This window comes from Pongo pygmaeus, chromosome X (genome assembly GCF_028885625.2).
Source record: "Pongo pygmaeus isolate AG05252 chromosome X, NHGRI_mPonPyg2-v2.0_pri, whole genome shotgun sequence".
NCBI lineage: Eukaryota > Metazoa > Chordata > Mammalia > Primates > Hominidae > Pongo > Pongo pygmaeus.
Genome location: NC_072396.2, coordinates 146144450 through 146164310, shown reverse-complemented (window position 1 = coordinate 146164310; position 19861 = coordinate 146144450). Strand labels below are relative to the sequence as shown.

Below are 19861 nucleotides of genomic sequence, written 5' to 3'. Positions count from 1 at the left end.
AATACTGCTTATTGCAGAAAGGGAAAGAGTAATATCTAATATTTAAATATCCTTTGATTATTTTTTAATGATATCTCAAGAGCTTTAGTAATGACCAAAATGATTGGAGATAGGAAGGTGGAATGAAAGAAGGGGTATGAAGACAATACTTGAAACATATTTTTAGTCTTTACAAATCAGAATTTGTATCTATGAGAAACTATTGAATTTAAAATGAATTTAGTCTTGTTTACTTTTCATTGCATTAGACTTCAGTATTCAATGTTTACTAAATTATGCTTCTAAATCATATTATCAATAGTATAATATTACAAATTTAAATAATATCATGCTTAAATATGAAAATGTGTGAACGTCTTTTATAAACCAGTTTTAACTTGTTAGGAGAAGAAAGATAGACTCTAAAATATGTGAAGGGTACAGCCTTTTCAATGATAATCTAAAGCATAATGCTCAAGATATATTTTTAGAGAATCTCTAATATCACCACTAGGGGCACTGAGGGAATAATTTTCTTTTGGAACATTCCTTATTATCTTCACCCCCTAGATAAAGTCTCATAGATCCAGAGATCACCTTTCTAGACCTTTCAGGCTTTTGTTCAGAAAACATCTGCTAACTTCTTTTCAAGTCACTATAACCATTTAAAATGCTCACTCTCAGGCTCCTCAGTCACCTTAACTAGAAAAATGGGAAATACTTTAACTAAACAAAAGATACATCTGCAAAATTAGGAGCATTTTTGAAACCAAAGAGAATTTGATGGTGTTTTGATTTAGGAAATTACAGGGATAGGAAAAAGCCACTTCTTGCCAATTTAGAAATTGTTAATATCTATTAAAAGGAGTAAGTTACCAAAATTGCTAAAGGCATAACAATGATGCTTAATATGGGGTGCATGATTTCTAAGTCCAAATTTGGGCTCCTTTCATTTCAACTGCTCTGCTTCCAGGTAGTAGATTGTATCAGGTTCATACAACCTGTTGATGTGGAGAAGAAGTGGGTTATTCTCTCTTTTTCTATACCCTGGAGTTCCTTTGCCTACTGTGATCCTTAGCTAATCCTAACCCTGAGTGTTCCTAAACATCATGTCCAGATGATCTGATGTTCATGTCAAGAGTTCCCAGGTTTTGTCTCTTTTTTTTTTTCCTTAGATATCACCAAATTCTGTGCACCCTGTCTTACTTCATTTTTTTTTTGGTCTGTGATTTTGTTTTTAATTATTTTAAGTCTTATGATCACATATTATTCTTAAATTTGTGTGTATCTCCTCTACTTTAACTCTTTTAAGTTGGCAAAAGCACCATTCTCAATCACAAATACACAGCAGTTCTACAGCTTTATGTTTCTGAATGGCTGTTTAAAGACAATCCTAAATTATAACTTGGTCTGACTTAGATAGTAAATAATTCAAGAATGAAGTTTAACTTGCTACTATTTTAAAAGCATCTGCTGTTATAGATCATCTATAAAATGTGAGAAGTGTTAAATAATCTTTATTTGATATTACACATAAACCTCACTAAAATGCTTTTCAGTAAGTAAAATGAACCATTTTAGTTACAGAGAATTCTAATTAGATTGGTATAGTTGAGGCCAAAAATATAAAGTAGATGTTGCTACTTTATCTTTAGCCCGTACCTTTTAGAGGCAAATGAACACAAAGCACAGGTGGTTTTGAGACAATGAAGGAATTTCTCCAGTATTTAAATATATTAATATAACCAGTTATATAACTCTAAATATAAAACCAATCTCCAATAAGTTTTAAGATGGCATTCACCATATTTGTGAAAAGTTGAACATTACTAATGAAGTCCAGTCATATCTTTAGAAGGAGTAAACAGCGATAGCATTTAGTGAATTGTAATTACTATTAAAATTCAAAACATTGAACATATTCATTTAACCACAACCCAGTCTTAGTTAAATCAGGACTGCCCAGCAAAAATATTCTGTCAGTCATTGATGATATGAATTCTGGTGTGTGAGATCTATTAAATTATGGTGCACATAGAAAAGTCATGAGACATTTCTGTTTTGTAATAAATAAGGAGGTGACCAATTATTACTCATTAGTAGCTTTTTTTGAGATAAGCTATCAACTCTGCCCTTTCTGTCTTCTTCTTAATGCTGGAAAAGATCATTTTTGTTCCAGGAATGTACTTTTGGAGATTCTCCAAATACTCCATCAGTGTATCCTTTTCCCCAGGTGATGCTTTGTTCTTATTGGCATCTGTGTAAGACAATCCAACGGCCTGACCTGTCTTCTGCCCGAAGAGACCACCCAGATTAGCCCAGTCTTGCGCTTTTGCCTCCCTTTTCCATGGTGTGACACTGGGCAGACTTCTGAACAAAAACCTTCTTGCCTTTCTCAACATCACCCATGTTTAATTCTTTTGTCGCTGGGGCTATGAGGGTTCCTGCTCGGAAGCCAGATGTCCCTCTCCATCCTGTCTTACTTAATTTTGTGCTGCTATAACAGAATACCTAAGACTGGGTAATTTATAATTAACAGAAACTTATTGTCATGTGGTTCTGGAGGCTGGGAAGTCTATGACTGAGGGGCTGGCATCTCTCGAGGGCCTTCTTGCTATATCATTTCATGGCTGAAGGGCAAAGAAGGTGACAGAAATGAAGAGAAAAGGGGACTGAATTTGCCCTTTTAAAACAAACCCACTTCTGTGATAACAGCATTAATCTATTCGTGAGGGGTAAAACCCTCATGGCCTAATAGCCTTGTACTAGGCCTCACCTCCCAACACTGATGCAATGGGGATTAAGTTTCCAACATACGTTTTTAGAGGACACGTTCAAACCATAGTACATCCCTATTTTGCAATATGATGGCTAATACTTAATCTAATTATTTTATTTTATGCATAAGCTAATCCAAGAGAAAAAATGTGTCTCTATTTTAAAAGTGAGAGATCAGAATCAGAGAGATTTAATGATTTGTGTAAGGAGAGCCAATATTCGAACTAAGGTCTCTCCTCTTTTAAAACCTGTGGTTTTCTACTATAACATAACCTAATCATTAATCTTCATACACGTATTGTAGCAAAAATACTATTCATTGAAAAGCTAGAAAAAGTGAGGCTGAGAGATGATACTATTATTGTCATTTTAGCAAAATAGTTATATTGTTATGTAGAATAGGAATAGACAATCTATCTTTAAGAAGTGTGCTATTTCAATGCTTCAATAATTGACTATTAATACCATGATTTGGAAAAAGTAGGCACTAAAATTCACTAGTTTTTGTGGTAAAAACCCCTAAACTGATAATCCTTTCAAAAAATTTTCATTTGTCTCTTTGGTATTGCTAAGCATACATTTTTTTCCAAGAGCCCAAAATTGCACTGAAGAGTGTAATTAATGGAACGAAGAAAATGCAGTCAATCATTCAAAATTTATTGATACTATTTCATCTAGGATGTTGGCATTGAATATAACCTTGATTATCTTTTTTTTTTACATTCCATTGAACAGTAAAAAACACAAGACATGCTTGTTATTCCACTTTTAAGCATTTTGGTGAAATATAGCAGTTAAGATAATGAAAATGCAGTACTTCATTACAGTGAGATTAGTTTTTCTGGCTTAACTGATTTTCCTCTTAGGCTATAGAATTAATAGAACTGAATTGTTAAATGAGTATGTTTAAAGTATTCACAGTGACCAATGACCCCACTTATGGAACACAAGAATTAGACCTTTGCTCATACCCTTCATACACCTACACCCTCCCACCTCAGTCAATAGCCTTATTCTAATAGGCAAATACATTCTGTGATCAGTTTACCCAATTCAGAGAGTTTTTGGCACCTCGATTCTGAAGTATATCCCTCTCATGCCAGCTTTTGCAGAAAGTGTTGTGTTTTACTTTGCTCAGGCCACTGTAACAAAATACCATAAACTGAGTGACTTATAAACAACATCAATTTATTTCTCACAGTCCTGGAGACTGGGAAGCTCAAGGCATCAGCAGATTCAGTGTCTTGTGAGAGCCCATTTCATAGATAGCACCCTCTTGCTGCGCCCTCATATGGTAGAAGGGAAAAGGGATCTCACTGGATCCTCTTTTATAAGAGCACTAATCCCATTTATGAAGGCTTTGTCCTCATGACCTAATCACCTCCCGAAGGGTCCAACTCTTAATACCATCACACTGGGGATTAGGTATCAACATATGAATTCTGGGGGAGACACACACATACCATGTTTCAGAGGCAGATTTGTTAGCAAGTTCATGAGTATAGCTTATACTTAAGGCAATTATTGAGCTGATGTCGGTTGATTATTTTGCATCCCTTATGTTTTACTTGTATTCCTTCTTACAGGGTATTATTAGCTGTATTCTTTCTCTGGCACCCTAGTGTATTCTCCATGAGTACCTATTTTTCCTTTATCTAGTAACATTGGCTTTACTAGGGATAAATCTGGGGGACCAAATAATATTACTGGGAATCTTGAGGACATAACCTCAATGAGAGATGGGAACACAAGCCAATGGTGGAAGATGTGGGTCTATAAGTAATGAATTTTTTAAGGCTGCAGTTAGTACAGACTATTTACAGTTGCTTAAACAAATAGCAGTTAGTTTTTCTCACAAAATAGAAAGCCTGGACGTAGGGAAGTGTATCGATGTTAGGGTGTCAAGAGGCCTCTTTTCCCTGATGGTCATAAGATGACATTCATAGCTCCATAACTTATAGCTTCATTCAAAAGTATGGGTGGGTGGCAGTGGCAGTGTCACCTCTTTTGTCAAAGATGCCAACTCTTTCTTAGAGCTCCGGGGAAGACTTCATTTTATTTCCAGGAGTGTGTCACATAGGTAACCTTAGTACTAAGAAAGGCTTGGGGCCAGCTCGGTGGCTCACGCCTGTAATCTCAGCACTTTGGGAGGCCGAGGTGGGAGGATCACTTGAGGTCAGGAGTTCGAGACCAGCCTGGCCAACATGGTGAAACCCTGTTTCTACTAAAAATACAAAAATTATCTGGGCGTGTTGGTGGGCACCTGTAATCCCAGCTACTCAGGAGGCGAGAGGCTGAGGCAGGAGAATCACTTGAACCCAGGAGGCGGCAGTTGTTGTAGTGAGCTGAGATCAAATGGCCAGAATTCTTTAATAAACACTTTTTAAGAATTTAAAAGACATATTAAATTGAAGAAGAAGTAGACATGATTAATCCAAAGTGTCTAGGAATTCACACTTGCGAGATAAAAATAAAAAAATAGCAAGTGATGATTATAGAAGTCAGAATACTGGTTTTTTGGGAAAGAAGGAGGGGCTCTAATTGAAATGGGCCATTTGGAGGGTCTTCCAGGATAGCTGGAAAGTTCTAGTTATTTTCCTGCATTAAGGTTAAAACGATGTGTATCTTACATCAATCCAATAAGCTAGAGATTCTCTAAGTGTGGTATCAGGTAAACAACATCTGCATTCCCTGAGAAATTGTTAGAAATGTACATTTTCAGACCCCATCCCAGGCTTCTGAATCAGAACTCAAGATGGTGTCCAACAATGGGCCTTTTAGCGAGCTCTCCAGGTGATTCAGATGCACATTTGTCAACCACTGTACTAAGTCATACTTTTGTTCTGTGTGGTTTGCTGATTCTGTGTTTTATTTTACAAAAAGCAGATTTTTGTTTTAAGTTGCAGAGCAATGTTTTTTTTAAAAAGGCAATGGGAACCTATATACATATATATATATATGTATATATTTAAGTGTTAAATAAAACTAAATTTGGCCGGAAAAAGCCTACGTACTTGCATACTTGAGTTCTTACATATGAACCTCAATCTAACTTACGATGTAAACAAACTGAATACCTAACTTAGGCGAATGCTTCTGTAAGAATTGCTGAGTCTCAACCAATAACAGCAGCCATACAGCAGGCACTCACAGGTGGTCAACTATTCAAACATTGCTCAAATGAGGCAAAACCCTGGGCTGTAACCAATCCAACTGTTTCTGTACCTCATTTCTCTTTTCTGTACCTCATTTCTCTTTTCTGTATGTCACTTCCCTTTTTCTGTTCATAATTGTTATCCAAACATGTGGCGACCTCAGAGTCTCTCTGAATCTGTTCCGATTCTGGGGGCAGCCCCATTCCCAGATTGTTTTTCTTCTTCTTTATTATTCAGTTAAGCTCTGTTAAATTTAATGTATTTAAAGTTTTTAAAAACATATTTTACGTATTTATATAATAAAATGTGGAAGGACATACATCAAACTCTTAGCGTTGACTAACTCAAGGAAGTGGAATCAAAAGGAAGAATTTAGTTTTTAAAAATATCTTTGTATTATGGACTTATTAATTGAGATGAATATTGAGTTTTGTGTTAAAAAAACACAAAAACTAAAACATTGACTGAGACTTTTCTAAATTGCGGTGCCTCAAATACTTGTGTCCCACCAGATGCTAACAGTCCTCCAGTTAAAATGTTTAGTAGTCAAATAAATGTATAAAAAACAGATGAAGGGTGCAGGTGACAGAGCAAGAAATAATCCAGTAAGTGACACTGCCAGACACACAACTACACTGACACATACAAAGATACACATATAGCTATTTTGTAGAGTAGCAGAGCTTTACTAAAGCTCTGTTTGACCTAGTCCAATCACTTCTCCATTTGGTGACTGAAAAGCCTAAAAAGAAGTATCAGACTAAAATTGTAGGTTCTCTTTGTTCAGGCTATTCAAGTGGATTTCCTATATAAAGGTTATAACAGAGAGGTACACAGTTTTTTAATAAAGTGTTTATAATTCATATTCATCCCAGTGTTGTTCTTCCTTCAAAAATAAATATTAATAAAAGAAAAAAAATTCAGATAATAGGGTCTGAATTATGAGAAGTTGTTGAATAGAAATCTGTTAGTAAGTTTTGACTTAATTTTTTTTTGATACAGTAAGTAATTAAAAACAAACCACACCTTATACCTTCTTCAGCAGACAATATCAGCAATAGTATGTGTAGATTTACAGTTTATAAGAATTTTTCAAATATGTTACCTCATTTGCTCCTGCCAGCAAATCCATGTGGTAGTACGATATTAACACACCCTTCATGACGTGAATCACACACCTAACACTGTTCTCAGTGGTTTACATACCTCATCCCATACATACATACATCAACCCAGGCTTCTACAACAGTGCTCTGAGGTGTTGGTATATTATTGTACTTATTTTACACACGAAGAAACTGAGTTACAGAGAATTCAGCCATCTTGCCTAATATCACTGAGCAAATGAGTGGGGGCAAGGAGTGGATTTAGTCCTGGATTCTGGCTTCTGGCTTCAAAGTCTATGCTGCACTATTTTGCTCAATGCCCTCTCTGAAGTGTCATTTCTTGAAATAATGACACTGTGTTTTCACAGGACTGCTGTCACAGTAATGACAAAACAGCAGCGGGGGCTCTATCTGCCTTATGCACATGGAGTTGGGATATGTTTAGTGAGAACGCATGTTTTGCTGTTACTCCTAAGAGCAGGTCGGATCTTTGTTGTGCAGAACCTAGAACTTGAGGCTTAGAGAAGCTCATGCCTTGAGTTGCCATATTATCAATCATTCAAAAAGTATCTACTGAAATGTGTTAGAAAAATAGTACATTTGAATTGCAGCGGATAGAATCAAAGATGCATAAACAAAAAGATCTTGCAGCAAAGATGCATAAAGAAAAAATTTGTAATCTCCTCACCCACCTGAGCTTCATTTCTACTCTACTGAGGTGAACAGTTTTAATACTTGACACAAGGCTTTCCCTAATCATCTTCTTCAAGGAGAATACTGAAACATAAATGAAGGCCCAAACGTCCTGGAAGAAGGCTTGGTCGTCATTGGATTTACAGAAATGGGGCTAGTTCATGTGGATTCCTCTTCAACTTGCTGGTCTAATTGAATAGTAAGTCGTGGAGAATATTTTGTGTCCGTAGATGATTGTGGTTTCATGTCTTAAAAATCTAATTCTGTAATCCATTTTGAAAGTCTTTTTGGGTCTGGGTAAAGACACGCTCTAACAAATTATTGTTCCTCACATATCCAAATTAATTACCTTAGTTATTCCTGCTCCATCATGTTGAGTCCTAGGCAAAGACTGCAAGGGGTTCATTGTTATTGCCATGGAATTCCAGTGGATTCATTGAGGTGTGTTTCTTCCTTGCCCCTACCCAGCTATTCTTACTTGTCTTGTGGATGGCCTAAAATTTCCTTGTCAGATTCCCCTCAAAAGAGTTCCACTGGGACTACACAAACATTCTTTTACAACTCAAAAACACATTTTTAAAAAGTCAACATCTTTCTAGTTTTAGGTTTTCCTTTTAGGAAAATTCCTGGAATAAATATCCATTTACTCAAGTCTTCTTTTAGATTCTAGAGTAAATTTTAATTTTTTCTTATATATAATTCATTAACAAATGTCACTGAATAGTTCATTCTAGGCATTTTGATTTTATCACTGTCACAAATTGCTTTGTTTTTTTCCATTTTATTTTCTGATGGATTTTTGCTGGTCTACAAGTACTAATTTTTTAATACAGCTTATATATTTATTGCACTTAACAAACATATAACATTTACTTCTTGTCAGACATGTTATATATTTTAGTAAACATTATATTAAAACGTTTTCTATTTATTTACTGTGGTATCCTGAGGGTCTCAAACAGGTAATGCCGTCTGTATATTTGATGCAGTATAACTTTAAAAGCACATCGTATTCTTTAAGTGCTAGACATTTTCATCTAGAAGAAGGAGGCCTCTTGCTTTGGGGACCTTTCCTCCCTGGACAGTGACCTCATTAGCTCTGTGATGTCATCTGGACCTTCAGGTAACCAGTTACGTATGATTTTGCTGCCCAGGTTTGTGCTGGCAGCCACATGGAAGCCACACTCTTAGGATAGTTTTGGTAGACTGCTTGGCAATATAACCACAAGGGTTAAACTCAGCTAGTTAGCAGGCTGACTCACAGCCCCCATCCTGATAGTTCTGGAGATTCCAAATAGGAAGTCTAGTGCTCATCAGCAAATGCATTTTTCGAGACATGGAGTTAACGTGACAACTATCCTTAACTGTGTGTGCTGACTTTACGGTTTCCTGGTTTCCTCATTCCATCTGTGCTGCACCTCAGTGAATTAGTTGTAATAATTACATCAGCATCAAAGGCTTGCTGGGAAGATGAGATGAGGAAGCCCCTGCATAATCAATCACCTAGTGCTGTGCCATCCTCCAGGGGGGCAGAGATAACTGTACACAGATCTGCCTCTCATAGGGCTTGGCTGCAACTCTTTTTTTTTTTTTTTTTTTTTTTTTTAGACAGAGTCTCGCTCAGTCGCCCAGGCTGGAGTGCAGTGGCTCGATCTCTGCTCACTGCAAGCTCCACCTCCTGGGTTCACGCCATTCTCCTGCCTCAGCCTCCTGAGTAGCTGGGACTACAGGCGCCCGCCACCATGCCCAGCTAACTTTTTTTGTATTTTTTTAGTAGAGACGGGGTTTCACTGTGTTAGCCAGGATGGTCGCGATCTCCTGACCTCGTGATCCGCCCTCCTGGGCCTCCCAAAGTGCTGGGATTACAGGCGTGAGCCACCGAGCCCGGCCTTGGCTGCAACTCTTGCTTAAATGCTTTTGTTCTTTGAACACTGAAGAGAAACATTCTTCCCTAACTTAAAGCTGCTTTGTAGAAATACATGTCGAAGTGTTAGTGGTTTCATAAATTTCTAAATGAAATTGTTTAAGTTATTCTACAGTATCATCTGGTTGCATGGTGTGTAAACTGACACTGTGCTGTGACACCTCCTCAGCATTTCCTTCATTAACGTAGTTCGGCGGACCTGACTGTCAGTGTGTGAGCCCGGACCACACTGGGCTAATTATTCTGACCATAAAATGCCAATTAGTGCCTGGTATCCTTCATTAGTCTCACTTTTTTACATTTGATTATAATATGTACCTGGGTGTACTCCTGGATGAATTTAACATCACTTTGTAAATTCATGTCATAAAAAAACTTAGCAAGGACTTTTTAAATGCAATTACCATAAAACATACATTGAATTTGGGGAACAAAAACTCATTACAAATACCAAATGTTCCCTTTCAGTAATATGAGTATTTATATATATTCATTCAACTTTCTTTTCCTATGACTTAAGGAAATATTTGTGATTTCTCCCTATACATGTGGAATGATTCTTGATATGTTTGTTTATTCCTGTGCTTTTTTGTTCTTTTTCAAGAATGACTTGACCACATTTTCTAAAATCACTGCTTGTCTTTAGGACATGTATACATAGGTATAGATATAGATTATTTATTTATTTATACTCACCAGAATAAACTCTTTTAGTGGTTTTCATAGTTTTAAATTTATTAACTTTGGATTTCTAAGGATATAAATCAAGTGAATACCATACATTTAACAATTTAAAAAAAGATTTTGTAAAAAGCACTCACCACATCCTCATATACGCTTCATACACATGGCCATATAGCATGAGTCAGAGAGCATTTTTTTTTTTTTTTTTTTTTTTTTTTTTTTTTTTGGTGGTGCGTGGCCGGGGGGTGGGGTAATTGCCTAAATGAAACCCCAAATGCTCTGAGATATTTTGGTTATAGCAAATGCCCATAGTGTTTGCAAGGGGCTAAAATCATAGCAATTAGAGAAGTTCCCTGCACTCACTCACATAGTGGAAAGTATGTGGACATTAGATAGCAAAGCAACGTGCTACCAGGAGATGTGGGCTGTAGAGTTGGAATCATGTTTTGTAACATAACCTCTTAGCATGCAGGGTTAATTTGCAGTTTATCAGAGTATTTTCCAGGGGATTCACGCTTGACCTATGTGACTACTTGGCAAGGGAGATGGAGCAATTATTACATCTGCCACATGGGCTGCTGTGAAGATTTGAGGAGAGAATCTTCATGTGGCCACAGTTCAGTACCTGGCCTGGACAAAATGCTCAATAAATCCTCACTATTGCAACTGTTCTCACTAGAAGATATCATTTTCTTCCTGAATATGTGAAAAATCGAAGTTAAGGGTAGTAGACCAAATGAAAGATGAGCATTTCCTTGAAGTTTTAGAAATAAAATGTATTGATTAGAGGAGTTATGCATGATCAAGTGACTGGAGGAAGGAAAGCAAAGATATTTCAAGAGACAAAGAGGATCTCTGGAACCCGTTCTCCACCCCCGCCCCCACCCCCACTTACCCTTAAGGCATCCATTGTTGGCAGCCCTGATAAGATAAATAGATACAAAGCCACTTAAATATGTCCGTATGCACACCCACATCCCCTAATTCTGCCACCCCGCCAACTGCGCTGCTCCAACTATACTCTGGAGGGCAGGGCATGTTTACCTGCACTTCTGCACATTCAGCTCAGGCAGAGAGTTCCCTCTGTCAATATACAGGTAACCTTTCGAAATTATTTCCTTTTTGAAAACAGCCACCATGCCATGCATTTTAATTTTTCTAATGTTTTCTCACTTAAAATATGCCAAATATGTCTTTCCAGGGTTTTCCAGATCCATAGATTTATCTTGTATTACATTTTAAAATTCCAACTCATAACTCGTGTAAGCTTTCTTGAGTGTATATTTTGAAGTGCTGATTTAACAGTTTAATTTTTTCACAAATATCTAATTTTCCCAGCAGCATTTGACCTTAGTACAGTACCTGTTTCAACTCTGTTCATTCTTGAGAAAAAAAAAAAAAACCATACAGTTTTAATTTGGTAGTTTTATAATTCCCTTTCAGTATCTAGTATGAGAAATATCTCATTACTCTTTATTTCATGAATGAATTGCCTAAAGCTGAACTGACCACATGTGACCATTTAAATTTGGATTTGTTTTAAATTAAATACAATCTAGTCCCATCTCAAGTGTTTAGTAGCCACAAGTGGCCAGTGTCTGTCACATGGGCAATATGCATGTAAAGCATTTCCGTCATTGCAGAAATCTCTCTTGGACAGCAGTGCCCCAGAGTGTCACGGCTTTGGGGTTTTTAATGCAGTTTCCGAAAACCACCAACGAGATAAAAACCAACATTTTGCAGTACAGTATCTTGCCATGCAGATAGATATGTGGGTATATCCTTTGGTGCAAGGTTTTGTTATATTCCTCATTATCGTTTTATAGATTTATTTATAAGGGCTCTACACAGCACTCAGTAAATCATTATTGTATTCAAAGAACAGGAATTATCTGATTGTTACAGATGGGAACTTTTGAGACAGAGAAATTGAGGGACTTCGTAAGAGCACACACATGAGTTAATATTTCTTTTGATCAGTTTTGTATTGATATTTTACTTACAAAAGTATCACTTGTTCATCTTAACCGGTGAAATGCTGCAAAGATGTATAAGCAGAAATCGAGTGGCGTTCCCTGGACCAGCCCTCCAAGGCTGCCCCACTGAAAAACCAGTTTTAAGGCCTACCTGATCTTGGGTAGCCTCCCTCACTCCTGACCCCTGCCCCGCAGCTCAGAAGACAGATGGGCAGGGGCTCGATTTCTTCCTTGGTCCACACGCACTTCATACTCTGATCGCTTAGGAGGTAGAGGATATCCCTTTAGGGAGAGGTTTTTATGTTTCCTGTTTTAATGCCCAAATCATAATCTGGCACAGGATTTGTTTGGATTTTTATTTCCAGGAAAGTTTTTGGATTTTTTGGGGGAGGAGAATTTTGGTGAGATGCAAGAATTAACTGCTTTTCCCAAGACTCATCTACAAAGGTGCAGTTTGTCATAAGAGCTCTTGGTTCTCATCTTTTGATCTGCGTCAATACCGAAGTCTGCCTGATGGCATTTTTAATACTGTCGTCATTTTACAACAATTTGTCTGGCAAGTATCCCTCATTACTTATCTTTTGTGGTTAATTTCACGAATTTTCTCACCAATTTATTGGTTGCAGATGACCTTTAACATTGTTTGATCCAATAATTGTTTTAAACATACTGACTCCAAACCTAGCATTTAATTTAAGAGTAACTGGTAACAGGAGCACTGGAGTCATGGCAGTTCTGTTCCGATGATCTCTGGAAGTCTTTTTTTTTTTTTAATTGTATTATTATTATACTTTAAGTTTTAGGGTACATGTGTACAACGTGCAGGTTTGTTACATATGTATACATGTGCCCTGTTGGTGTGCTGCACCCATTAACTCGTCATTTACATTAGGTATATCTCCTAATGCTATCCCTCCCCCCTCCCCCCACCCGACAACAGTCCCTGGTGTGTGATGTTCCCCTTCCTGTGTCCATGTGTTCTCATTGTTCAGTTCCCACCTATGAGTGAGAACATGCGGTGTTTGGTTTTTTGTCCTTGCGATAGTTTGCTGAGAATGATGGTTTCCAGTTTCATCCACGTCCCTACAAAGGACATGAACTCATCATTTTTTATGGCTGCATAGTATTCCATGGTGTATATGTGCCGCAACCCCATCAGAAAGTGGGCGAAGGATATGAACAGACACTTCTCAAAAGAAGACATTTATGCAGCCAAAAAACACGTGAAAAAATGCTCATCATCACTGGCCATCAGAGAAATGCAAATCAAAACCACAATGAGATACCATCTCACACCAGTTAGAATGGCGATCATTAAAAAGTCAGGAAACAACAGGTGCTGGAGAGGATGTGGAGAAATAGGAACACTTTTACACTGTTGGTGGGACTGTAAACTAGTTCAATCATTGCAGAAGTCAGTGTGGCGATCTCTGGAAGTCTTGAGTCAATATCTTCTATAGTATATTGACCAGAATCTAGTATCTGGTATTGAAAATGCTCACTTATGTATTCAATACATCTTTTTTGTAAACCTTGGCATTTTTCTCGATATGTTTCTTGAAATATTAATGAAAAATTTATTCTGAGTGGTGTTTTTCTATTTGTATATTTATATATTATAGTTGATAACTGCTGGAATACAAGAAAACTATAGATCTAAATGTAAATTGCTCACTTTTCTGCCAAACTTTCAGAAATATCTTGCCAGTAGTACTCAAAGATTTTCTATGAATGTTATTGAATGTTCTATATTGGTAATGTTACATGTGTGTTAGATGTATTCCAATATCATAGCCAAGAAATACTGGATCATCACATTCATTAAAGCTCTCTATGGATCATGAAACTGAAAAGTTTTTCAGTTTCCTTGCTTTTGAGTTTACAGCCTATGTTCAATGCCACCATTTCAACCAATCCTTTTACTCCAAGTTTTTTTCAACCTTATTCTGATAAGTGGGCCCTCAGGTAATATTTTGCCAGGCCTTGAATGCAAACTCATTAATGATGCCCTAGTACCCACATGAAAGCTCACTAGAAACAAGTTGTAAAGCATCACTAGCCAAAAGAAACACAATGTTAGCCACATATGTAATTTTAAATTTTCTAGTAGCCATATTTTAAAAATAAAAAAGATGTGGAAATATTAGTAATATGTTTTATTTAGTTAGATGCATGAAAATGGTATAATCTCAACATGTAATCAATGTAACAAACATGTTAATGAGATATTTCCCTTTATTTTTTCATACCAAATGCCCAGCAAGTGGTGGTGTGTATTTCACACCTGAAGCACATCTTCATTTGGGCAAAGCACATTTTAAGGGCTGATAGATATATGTGACTAATAGCTATCATACTGGACAACATGGTGATATTACGGTAGTGGTTAAGTCTAGCTAATGTATTGGGTTGTTCATAATGTTCATATTCTGAGAGCCAGGTATGTAAGATCTCAAGAACTAAACTAACTTTAATTAAATAATTTGTTTTGTTAGATGTGTGACAGCGCATTAAAATAATGTAATTGCTTCTATTTCTAAGTTTTGTTCAGTTTACAGGAGTACTTCCGTGTGTTGTTCATTTAATCGTGTTGATGGATTTTTGAGGTAAAAGTAATAATATGACCTGTCATTAGTTCATTAGGCAGATTAAATGAGTAGAATTAAATAAAAGCTCTTCGTGTGCTGCCTGAAATGTCAGTGAAAACTCAGGAAATGTTAGTAATTGTCATTGTCATGATTGTCATTACCAGTCATCATGGCATGAATTTTCCCTTATTTACAGCTTAGGAAGCTTGAAACTTGCAGACACTGTGAAATGTCACAGGACATGTCAGTGGTAGGAGGTAAGTTCACTTTAATTTTAAAAAATTGTATGAAAAGTTTATTGAAAGATACGACTTGCTTATTCTAATATTTGAGACAATGCTCAACTATATAAAGAGGAAAGTTTGTAGTCCATCCCCGTACCCTGACTCAACCATTACAAAAACCCCCAACTCGTCCCTCCACACTGTTGTCCTTGCTCACACAATCATCTACTAACTCCCATATGCACATGGAAGGCTTTTTTCCCCGTATTTGTTTGTGCAAATATGAGCTCATTATACAAAAGCAGTTTTCTGCATTTTTTTTTTTTTTGAGATAGGGTCTGATTCCCATAATCCAGGCTGGAGTGCAGTGGCATGACCATAACTCACTGCAGCCTTAACTTCCTGGGCTCAAGTGATCCTCCCACCTAGGCCTCCGAGTATCTGGGACTAGAGGTGCATATATCATCACGCCTAACTAACTTTTTGGTATTTGTAGTAGAGATGTGGTTTTGCCATGTTTTCCAGGCTGGTCTTAAATTCCTTGGCTCATGCACTCTGTCCACCTTGGCCTCCCAAAGTGCTGGGATTACAGGCATGAGCCACTGCACCTGGTCTGCAATTTGTTTTTCTTGCTTAAAAAAGATAATATAGGTTTCTCCCCAGATCAGTGGGGGAGATTTTATGGTTTGCATTTTATACATCAACTCTCTAACCCATATGGAATTTATTTTGGTAAATGCTAGAGAGGTGAGGTTTTTAACTTTCCTTTTTTTGGTAATATGAAATTTGTCCTGGCAACACTTGAGTTTTCAGTTTTGTTACAGTGATCCTCAGGTCACTTCTTAAACCAGATGTTCAATTGCTTTAATTATTTAGCTATACAGTGCCACTTGGTACTCATTCAATAAATATTTATTGGTGTCAATAGTCTGTCATCATTAAGCAAGAAATAATAATAATACTCATCATCATGGAACTTGCATTCTAAGTACAGGGAGAGGGCAGAGATGTAAGTACTGTTGGGAAGTGATAAAATATAAAGGCTGAGGGCAAAAATACACATCCAGGTTAAAGGGGTTCTGGAGTTCTGGTGTGGGGACTGGTTGCAAAACTAAAGTGGTCAAGAAGGTCTTCAATGAGAAGGTGTTTTCTGAAGAATCTGCTAGAATATATGAAGGATGTGAGAAAGGCATCATAGAAACTAACACAGAAGAACAGGCCTAAGGAACATCCTGTGAAAATGCCGTAATATAGAAGAGTGGCTGGTCAGTTCTAGGAACATCAGGGAGGCCAGTGTGGCGACAGCGCTGTGACCCAGGAAGAGACTTTAGGGATGAAATCAGAGAGATAAAAGAACACTGGTTAATGCAGGGCTTTGGAAGTTACTACAGTGACTGGCTTTTAATCCAAGATCAATAGGGGAGCTACTGAGGTTTGGCACCACAGTGTATGTCATTTTCTGACTTACCAGTTAAAATGGTTATTTTGAATACATTTTTAGAAAGCATGCCTATAGGATTTCCTGATGAATGAGATGTCCACTTATTGAAATGAGGAGATTTCCATTTCAAGAAAAATGTGGTATTGGTTAGGAGATCAGTTAAACTTGGTATTATTGTTAGACATACAAATGGAGATGCTGAGTAGGCAATTATGTTCTCTGGAGGTCAGAAACGAGGTCTAAACCGGAAATATAAACTTAGATGTTATTAGTATACAGATTGTACATAACACCATTAGACTGGAAATACTCATTCAGGGAGTATCTGCATGTACATAAAGCAAAGAGGAACCTAGACACAAGGAAGAGAAGAACCAGCTAAAGAGACTGCGTGGGAACCAGTGACTTAAGCAGAAAACTCAGAAAATTGTGCCTAGGTGGCCGATATGGTTTGGATCTGCATCCCCACCCAAATCTCAAGGTGAATTGTAGTCCCCAGTGTTGGAGGTGGGACCTGGTGGGAGGTGGTTGGATCATGGGGGTGGAATTCTCATGAAGGTTTAGCACCATTCCCTTAGTGCTGTTCTTGTGATAGTGAGTGAGTTCTCATGATATCTGGTTGTTAAAAAGTGTGCAGCACCTCCCTTTTTGCTTTGTCTTGGTCCTGCTCCTGACATGTAAGATGACTTCTCCTGCTTTGCCTCCTGCCACGAGTTAAAGTTCCCTGAGGCCTTGCCGGAAGCAGATGCTGCCATGCTTCCTGTACAGCCTGCAGAACTATGAGCCAATTAAACCTCTTTTCTTTATAAATTAGCCAAGGTTAGGTTGTTTCTTTCTAGTAGTGTGAGAATGGACTAACACAGAGGCCAACTGAATAAAGTGTTAACAGGAGGAGAGAGTAACCTACTGTACCAAAGCTTACTTATTATGACACATAAAGCATAAGCAACCAAAGAAATAAGTAGATAAATTGGACTTCATCAAAATTAAGATATTTTGTGGTTCAAAGGACACTATACAAAAGTGAAAAGACAGCCCATAGAAAAAGAAAAAAATTGCAAATAATTTATCTGATAAGGACCTATTATCTAGATTATATAAAGAGCTTTTGCAACTTGACAGTAGAGAAAACAACTCATTTAAAAAAAATAAGAAAAGTACTTGAATAGCCATTTCTCCAAATAGGCAATAAGTACATGAAATGATGCTCACCATAACAGGTGTTAGAATGCAAACCACCATGAATTATCATTTCACACCCGAGAGAATGGCTAAAAAATTCAAACAAACCAACAAACAAATACCAGACAATAGTAATTCTTTGAGAAGACATGAAGGAAATGTTGCTGGTGGGAATGTAAAATATTACAGCCACTTATAAACAAAGTCTCATAGTTCTTAAAAATGTTACACATGGAGTTACCATATGACCAGCAATTCTACCTAGATATATACCCAAAAGAAGAAAAAATATATGAGCAAACAAAAACTTGTGCATGAGTATATATGGGAGCACTACTCATAATAGCCAAAAAGTGGGAATCATTTACACGACCATGAACATACGAGTGAAAAAACAAAATATGGCATATTCATACAAGGAAATAGTATTCAGTGATTAGAAGGAATGAAATATTGACACATGATACATCAACAAAATTTGAAAATATTATGGTAACTGAAAGAAGACAGACACAAAAAGAGCATGTATATATAGCATCATTTATTTTATATAAAAGTGTCCATTATAAACAAACACATAGAGATACAAAGTAGAATAGTGGTTGCTAGGTTCTGGGGAGAGGAGACAGAGAGTGACTGCTAATGGTACAGGGTTTCTTTTAGGGGTGACTAAATGTCCTGAAGTGAGATAGTGGTAATGATTGCACCACCCTGTAAACAAACTCAAAACCAGTCAAGTGTAAACTTTAAAGCGTAGATTTTAGGGTAGTTAACTCTGTTTTATTTATTTCACTTTTATATTAAGTTCAGGGGTACATGTGCCATTTTGTCTTATAGATAAACTTGTGCTCCAGGAGTTTCACCCCGCCAAGGGCATAGGGGGCTAGTGGTAGACAGCTTGAATCTCCAAATGTAGAGAGCCTTGGAATGCCATGCCAGAAAGTTCAGATTTCATTTTATCTGTAGTACCAAATGACTGCAAGGACAAATGTGAGTTGTAAGAGCCTGAAACACTGGCTGCAGCAATGAAAACAAAAATGATTGGCAAGATTCCAAAGATAGTTTAATGGCAGAATTGGCTGACTCTCATTACATTTTTCAGAGAGAGGAGGAGATCGAAGATTCTGAGGTTTCAGTTTTGGTAAAGAGATTCACCAAATTCAGTTTTATTCAGTTTATCCACCATTTGCTGGGCATCCCTGTGTTGTGGCAGCAGACGACGGGGAAGTTTGTTTTCGCAGAGACATTTCTAGTACTGGAAGGCTCAAGGTAAATGTTTTGATAGTGTACTTCCTCTAATCAATGGAACTCTATAGTTTAATAAAATGCTCTACAGTTTATCTTACCAGACTTTCTCACCTTAAAACGAGAGTTTCTTTTCTTTTCTTTTTTTTTTTTTTTTTTTAGGCAGAGTCTCGCGCTGTCGCCAGGCTGGAGTGCAATGGCGCGACCTCGGCGCACTGCAACCTCTACCTCCCGGGTTCAAGCAATTCTCCTGCCTCAGCATCCTGAGTAGCTGGGGCTACAGGTGCGTGCCACCATGCCCAGCTAATTTTTGTATTTTTAGTAGAGATGGGGTTTCACCATTTTGGCCAGGATGGTCTCGATCTCCTGACCTCGTGATCCGCCCGCCTCAGCCTCCCAAAGTGCTGAGATTATTATTTCTTATCCTCAATGAAATCAAGGATTCTTTTAACAGATATTTGGAATTACAACCCATTAATGTTGCCTCCCACCACACACATACATTTCACACTTTGACAACTCCATTAATCTGAAGAAATGATTGATACCAATTTAAAACCTTAGGATGGCAGCACCTGTCTTTTAAAATATGTTTTTTGTGGTACATATTCAAAATACGTTGTTGGGTTTTTCAGTCTCTGAAAACCGTGAAGCAAAAAACTTGGGCTGAGGAGAAGAGTGGGAGGAGGCGAGGCTACTGCGATGGAGTGGAAGTTTGCCGAGCATTTTCACGTGGCCCCTGTTTCTATGGAAACAATTACCCTTGTCTGTACCATCTACGTATGTTTAGAATAACCTCTTCTCTATTTCTGATCTCAAAGAAAGCCTCCTACGAAACTCGGAATCATCAGTGCGAAACTATTTTAACACATTAGAAATCTGTAAT

At 37.4% G+C, this 19861-nt stretch overlaps 2 pseudogenes; both read right to left on the bottom strand.

Moving 5' to 3' along the window:
• LOC129025164 (melanoma-associated antigen C3-like) overlaps positions 1-19861 on the bottom strand; it is a 646330-nt pseudogene that overhangs the window by 332760 nt on the left and 293709 nt on the right.
• On the bottom strand, positions 2076-2388 carry LOC134739027 (cytochrome c-like; annotated as a pseudogene).